Genomic DNA, 6,924 nt, shown 5'->3' with positions numbered 1-6,924 from the left:
TCTATCCCTCAAACTCTCTCTCCCTCAGTCTCTCTCTCAATCCCTCAAACTCTCTCTCACTCAGACTCTCTCTCTCTCTCCTTCAGACTCTCTCTCTCTCTCCTTCAGACTCTCTCTCTCCCCCTCAGACTCTCTCTCTCCCCCCTCAGACAGACACTCTCTCTCAGACCCTCTCTCTCCCTCATGCTCTCTCTCTCTCTCCCTCAAGCTCTCTCTCTCAGACTCTCTCTCTCCCTCATACTCTCTCTCTCCCTCAGACTATCTCTCTCCCTCAGACTCTCTCTCTCTTACCTTCTCTCTCCCTCAGACTCTCTCTCTCTCTCTCTTACCTTCTCTCTCCCTCCTATGTTCAGTAGCTCTCTCTCCCTCTTCTGTGTCTCCATCAGGGGTTGCGGAACACAGATCAGTTCTCTCTCTATCTCTCCCTCTCCCTCAGACTCTCTTTTAAGTTCTTTGTCTCGCTCTCTTTTACGTTCTCTCTCTCTCTCTTCTACGTTTTCTCTCTCTCTCTCTCTCTCTCTCTCTCTCTCTCTCTCTCTCTCTCTCTCTCTCTCTCTCTCTCTCTTATGAACTTTTTCTCTTTCGGACGTGCTCTCTCTCTCTATCTTTCTTATGTTCTTCTCTCTCCCTGCGACACACTCTCTCTCTCGTGCTATCTCTTATTCTCTATTGTGTTATCTCTCTCTCACTTGCTCGGTCTCTCTCTCTTACGCTCTCTCCCTCATACACATACACTGTCTCTCTCATGTTCTCACTCCCTCGCACACCACACACATTCTCTCTCGGGCTCTCTCTCACCCACCCTCTATTGTGTTCTCTCTCTCTCACTTGCTCACTCTTTCTCTCTTATGTTTTCTATATCTAACGTACACTCGTGCTCTCTATCACTCTCTATTGTGTCCTCTCTCTCATTCTCTCCTACCCTCTCTCTCTTATGTTCTCTCTCTCTTACCTTCTCTCTCGCTCATGTTCTTGCTCTCTTACCTTCTCTCTCTCATGTTCTCGCCCTCTAACTCTCTCTTACCTTCTCTCTTTCTCCTATGTTCTCTCTCTCTTACCTATGTTCTTTCTTTCTTACCTTCTCCCTCTCTCTCCTATGTTCTTTCTCTCTCATGTTCTCGCTCTCTCCTATGTTCTCTCTCTCATGTTCTCGCTCTCTCCTATGTTCTCTCTCTCTCATGTTCACGCCATCCAACTCTCTCTTACCTTCTCTCTCTCCGATGTATCTCTCTCTCTCATGTTGTCGCTCTTGCACTCACTCTCAGTCTCTCTCTTACCTTTTCACTCTCCCCTATGTTCTCTCTCTCACGTTCTCGCTCTCTCTCACTCTCTCTTATCTTCTCTCTCCGTCCAATGTTATCTCTCTCTTATCTTCTCTCTCCTTCCTATGTTATCTCTCTCTTATCTTCTCTCTCCTTCCTATGTTATACTTATCTTATCTTCTCTCTCCTTCCTATGTAATCTCTCTTTTATCTTCTCTCTCCTTCCTATGTAATCTCTCTTTTATCTTCTCTCTCCTTCCTATGTTATCTCTCTTTTATCTTCTCTCTCCTTCCTATGTTATCTCTCTCTCACTCTCTCTTATTTTATACCTTCTTTCTCCTATGTTCTCTCTCTCAGTCAATTGGCTGGTGACTCAGCTCTCAAGTGGCAAGTTTATTCATATCCATATGCAGGCCATCTTCCCCAATCATGAATGTAAGATCTACCTCGATCCATCCATCCCATTTCCGAGTTAGGGATTGGGCATCAAATTGGATAGTTCAAAAGTCAACATAGATATCTCTCTCATTTCATTTATTATAATATCTATTTTTTAATGATATGGTTAGGGCTATTAGATCCCAACATTGAGTTGGATTGTTCAATATGATCCATTCCAATCGAATTTCTGACACGAATAATCTAGGTTCTGATTCAATCAATCAAATGCTCGATCCAATCGAACATTACATCAATCAGATTGAATCCCCACAAGATCTTGGACTGGTAATGGGATGCCCAGGCAAAAGTCAACAACCCCTATGACCCGAGGAACTGGCCTCTATTTATAGAAGACTGAGAAACTTAATTAACCCATTCATTAGAATTAAGATAAACTTATCATCCACATATTTTATTTTAATCACTAGCCTAAGTTAGACACATGTCCACTGATTAAGAAATTGATCTAGAAGAGGGAGCTGAGGAGATGGAATTTTGATTATCCAGATGAATAAATAATAGTTATTTTGAGTAAGAAAATAACACCTGGATAGGGGAGAAGAAGACAAGATATTTGGAAGGCTCGCTATCTCTTCTGTCTGGCCCAATGAGACGGCAAAAAAGAGGACAGATCAACGGAAAGAAATCTGCCCACGTTTCCTTCAAGGAAATCACCGTCAATCAACGTCGTCCTTCCTCTTTCGCATCCAGTCACCTTTGAAACGAAGCCACGTACCACTCCTTACGTTGCTCTGTTTGTTTCATACTAACGCTTGCCAAATATCTATCAGATTAGTTAACGGACATTGTTTGAAACCTTGTTAACTTGTTTGGCCATGTCAGGTTGGCTTACCCCACCTTGACCACTCAGAAAGCCCATTGTAGTAACGTCTTTTTTTTTTCTTTGTTTTCCTGTTTTGTTCATTCGTTAAAAAATAAACAAGATCTAAAATATAATAAAATTACTCTCATCCTAAAATATTATATTTGTAATATATCTCATTCATTATAATACGTTTAAAGGTTGGTTCTTTAATATGAATAAAAAATTAGATTCAATGTAAAAATTGGGGATGATTTAAATAACCAGTTCCTAATTAAATGAATTACAAAAGAATTATAACCTTAACAATGTATGAAAATAATCAATACACAGCATTACTATGTAGATATAAAGTTTAACTATTAAAGTTATTTTATTATGAAGCGGTGTAGTCCGTGTCTTATGTATAATTAAAATTAATAATAATAAAAATAAAATGTATATAATGTGTTATATATAAAATGACCCAAAAGGTTAACATGAACAAAATGAAATATTTACATTTTACTTTGAATTATAAGAAACATTTGTATAAGAGTTAATGGAACTAAAACGAACAAACTGTCCATACCTTCAAATTAAACTACGGTATAAAAAGTAACAACAACAATTATTGTCGTCTTGAAATAATTTGGATTTACTTAAATTTTTTTGGGTTTATTATGATTTTACATGGCATTCTATTTTTTATACTTTTTAGAATAAAGTTTGACTTTTCTATATTTATGGTATTTTAACATGATTTTCTGACATAAATTTAATAAAGAAAATATTTTTACAAGTCAGAAAATGTAAATTAGATTTATTTAAATTTTTCTATGGGTTTATTATAATCTTAACATGGTATTATATTTTTTTAATTTTTCTGATATTTTATGGACTTTTCTCACTTTAAATTCCTTAGAAATTACTTGTAAAGGTTAGAAAATATAATTTTGGAATTATTTAAATTTTTTTATGAATCTGTGTGGACTTTGAACTCCTAGAAATGGATATCAAGACGAAAATCCTCCACACAAATTGGAGGATAGAGAAAATCAGATAGCTTAGGTTGCTCAAAATTGAAACAATAAAATCTAACGATCCATAAGTGATGACGCACGCCATCAAGGATCACCGACGACGTCGTCCGTGCTGCTGGCCACCGTCATCAAAAGCTGGGTGAAGAGATGCTCGATTATCCTGTTTTTATTTTCGTCATTTTTCCTAGTCGTGTCCCATGTTCTCCTCGCATTCGTTCTGTTTTTTTCCACGGCAACGATCCCATATCCGTGTTTTGTCGTCTTTGGGAAGGGCTCCTTAGCCATTTTGGAACCCCTCCCCTTGTGTCCCTTTGTTTGTTTATCTTTTATTTTCATTTTGATTTTCCCTCTTTATTTTGTAATGAGGGGGCATATTATATAAGGGCCCCCTTAATGGACCTTTTTCCCCCTTCTTGACCCAGCTAAGGGGGCCCAATTGATAAGGGAAGAGGGGGCGCCCTAGCTCCTCAGACCAGAAGAACAAGGAAGAAGATCACGTTGTGTTTTTTTTGGTCTCAACCTCCCGCCTCCATCGAGGAATCTCATAAGGGGAGGAAGAGGAGAAGGACTGGAAGGGCTGAATTGGGGCGTTTGAAGAGAAGGGAAGCCTCCCTTCCCTCCCTGCTCTGTCGCATGGGGCGGGAACGTCAATCTTCCCCACTCTCGTCGGGATTCACAGCGGCCAGTCCGCGAATTCGCGTGTTTTCAGGGCTTGAAGACTCTAATGTGCATTCTCAATTGGGATTGTGGACGATGACCAACTGATTCTTCCCAGGAGCCGAGAGCTCAAAAAATTTCTGTTGACACTCGACCAGGAATTTCTGCCCCTCGAGTAAGTATCCTTATCGGCGGGGCCGTGGATTGCAACCCCCCCTCCTCTTTGGACGTCTCGACTTCCTGCCTCGGCCTTGCTTGGTCTTGGCCCGTTGACGGAGCTCGCACCACTGCTGTTGCACCGTCGACGCCACCGAGAAGCGTGTGTTGACCAATGATAGCGACTGGCTACGGCCCTCGTCCTGCTCAACACACTGGAGTCGGATCGTCAATTGAATGCCCATCGGAACTCCCCCATCTCGCATACACCGTCGCCAGCTGCCTGAGGCTATTATACCAGCGAACAACCCATCGCTGCTGCTCACCCTGCTGATCGATTCGCCTGAGTTGACCACCGAACTGTCGCTTCGTTCAACCTTTATAATCGCTCGGGCATCAACACTGCTTGACGAGCCGCCACCGCTCTTCGGCGCATCTCCGCCCCTCCCATTTCGGTCGCCACTGGCTGACTCGTGCACCACGAGCCCCGCTGACGAGGTATGCCGTCCTCTCTCGTCGCTCATCTTGACTCCACCGTGCTCGGGTTAGGTAGGTGAGAGGTTTTGAAAGAAAACTACGACATACTTGAGTGTCTTACTAGTATGGACAAGAACGTCCGTTACGTGCAGAGCCCTACGGATTGAATCCGTTCGGCCGTAGACGTCTTCGTCGCTTCGACGAGGTTTGAGAGGCCACCGTCGCCATCACCGGCGATCCCGTCCAAGCTTGGAGCTCGGCGCCTCTCTCGAGTCGGAGCCTGCATGTATGATACGTAGGGCACTCATTTTGCACATCGTAGTTACATCGACCCGTTAGGGTTACTTGTCGGACAATGACACCGTCGACGTTCGATACCATCATCATTTATTGGTACCAAGCAATCATACTCGGTGCCAACCGGACGACGTCCTAGATGACGTCTGACATCAACAAGGAGTTTCAAGCTGAAATTTTTCCCTCTATCCATCCACATCTTGAACATATAATTAGAACCCGCCATCGTTGTATAATGCACCCTTGGATTTTGTTCCTAAATAGAGTTAGCCGAGTATCTTCTCATTCAAGATCTCATTTCTGTACGTTCTTGTACTCCAAGAGTGAAGAATTGAATGAGTGATATTCAGATCAAGAAATTTCATGATGAGGTTAGTATGATCTTTGTATTTTTCTAACTCAAATTTTGTCCTTTTTCCTAGGTTATCATCATCAAAGCCTAGGTTCCCACTATCATGCACACGACATCCAACTCTGCCGCTTATCAACATGTATCCACCTCCATCTCTGTCATCCCAGCAACCATAAAATAGTCATCACTTGCCCTCATTCCACCGCTCATCATCATGTATTGGCCATCATCTCCAATGCATTTAGCATGGTATCTCTTTCATCGCTCCACTTAACTCACCTCCATCTCTCTACACTGTCAATTGGTGACCCCAAAGTGTCACCTAAGATATTTTAAATTAGAATTAATAAATATTTTTTACTATAAAATTATATTTAAATTCTCAAAATTATTCTATAAAATATGAATAAATTAGGGTAAAATAGTATTAATATTTTCTGGCCTTCCTATAATTTTTTTGAATTACTTTTCCCTATTTTTCTTTCTTTAAATTAAAATTTAATTATTAAAATTTAAAAATCTAAAAATAGAGATATACTTCACTTATTCAATACTTTCTCCCTATGGATTCAACCCTTACTCGCTCTATGCTCATAAGGAAAATTATAAATATTGTTATATAAGCCAGAAGCCTTGAACGATGTATTTAACCATAATTTCTGGTTTATCAAACATCTCAAATTATCTTGGAATCAACATAATGCTGCATCAATTGAAATGCTAATCTCACAGTGAAGCAAAATCTTCTAATCGGGATACAAAATGAACAAGATTTATGGATTATACATAAGACTTTAAATCTGCTTGATCTCTCTATAGGGCATCCAATGGCCCATGTAGATGCTCATTCATCTGCATACACTCCTCAAAAGAGCGTTAACCCTCTAGTGATGTGTGATAGCTATAATTTTTTAGTTAATGCCTTTTTTTGGAATTTGTATAAATGAAAATATATATGGCTTGATCTTAATTACTCAACAATAATTATAGGGTAATAAGGTGTTGGCCCTTCAAGAAAAAGGGATATGATTTATTAATATGCTTAGGATTTGAAAAGGAGAAAAGAACTAAGAGAAAGAGGTGAGGCAATGTTTCATGAGCAGTGCGACATAACACTCATTGATAAGCATGCCATCAGTGTGACATAACACTCATTAATTTGAGATAATGGAGTGTGTAAGATGCAAAATTTCTATGTAATTGGCTTGGAAGTGGCATGCAGATGGCACAACGATAGGAGGGAGCATGGAAAAATCAGGGATGTGCATTGTGGTGATGGGTGGGATGATGTGGATGTGCAGCCTCATTGGAAGTGAGTTTTAGGGTTATTAAAAAACATGCATAAAGAGATCACAAGACTAATTCATCATATCTACGTATATGTCATTGATATAAATATCAGTTCTCTGGTATTAAGAAATCTCTCTAGGATATGA

General features: G+C 40.3%; 1 long non-coding RNA gene across 1 annotated transcript; it reads left to right on the top strand.

The window, feature by feature from the left end:
- Nucleotides 1-3,990: 3,990 nt before the first annotated feature.
- Nucleotides 3,991-5,749, top strand: LOC144707010 (uncharacterized). Its single transcript, XR_013582383.1, has 2 exons — nucleotides 3,991-4,860; nucleotides 5,559-5,749. It is a non-coding gene; the product is annotated as an uncharacterized LOC144707010 (long non-coding RNA).
- The last annotated feature ends 1,175 nt before the right edge of the window (nucleotides 5,750-6,924 follow it).

The sequence above is a fragment of the Wolffia australiana genome, chromosome 1 (assembly GCF_029677425.1).
Source record: "Wolffia australiana isolate 7733 chromosome 1, ASM2967742v1".
Classification (NCBI taxonomy): Eukaryota; Viridiplantae; Streptophyta; class Magnoliopsida; order Alismatales; family Araceae; genus Wolffia; species Wolffia australiana.
Note: the sequence above shows the minus strand (reverse complement) of the source record. Positions and strands in the feature narration are given on the sequence as shown.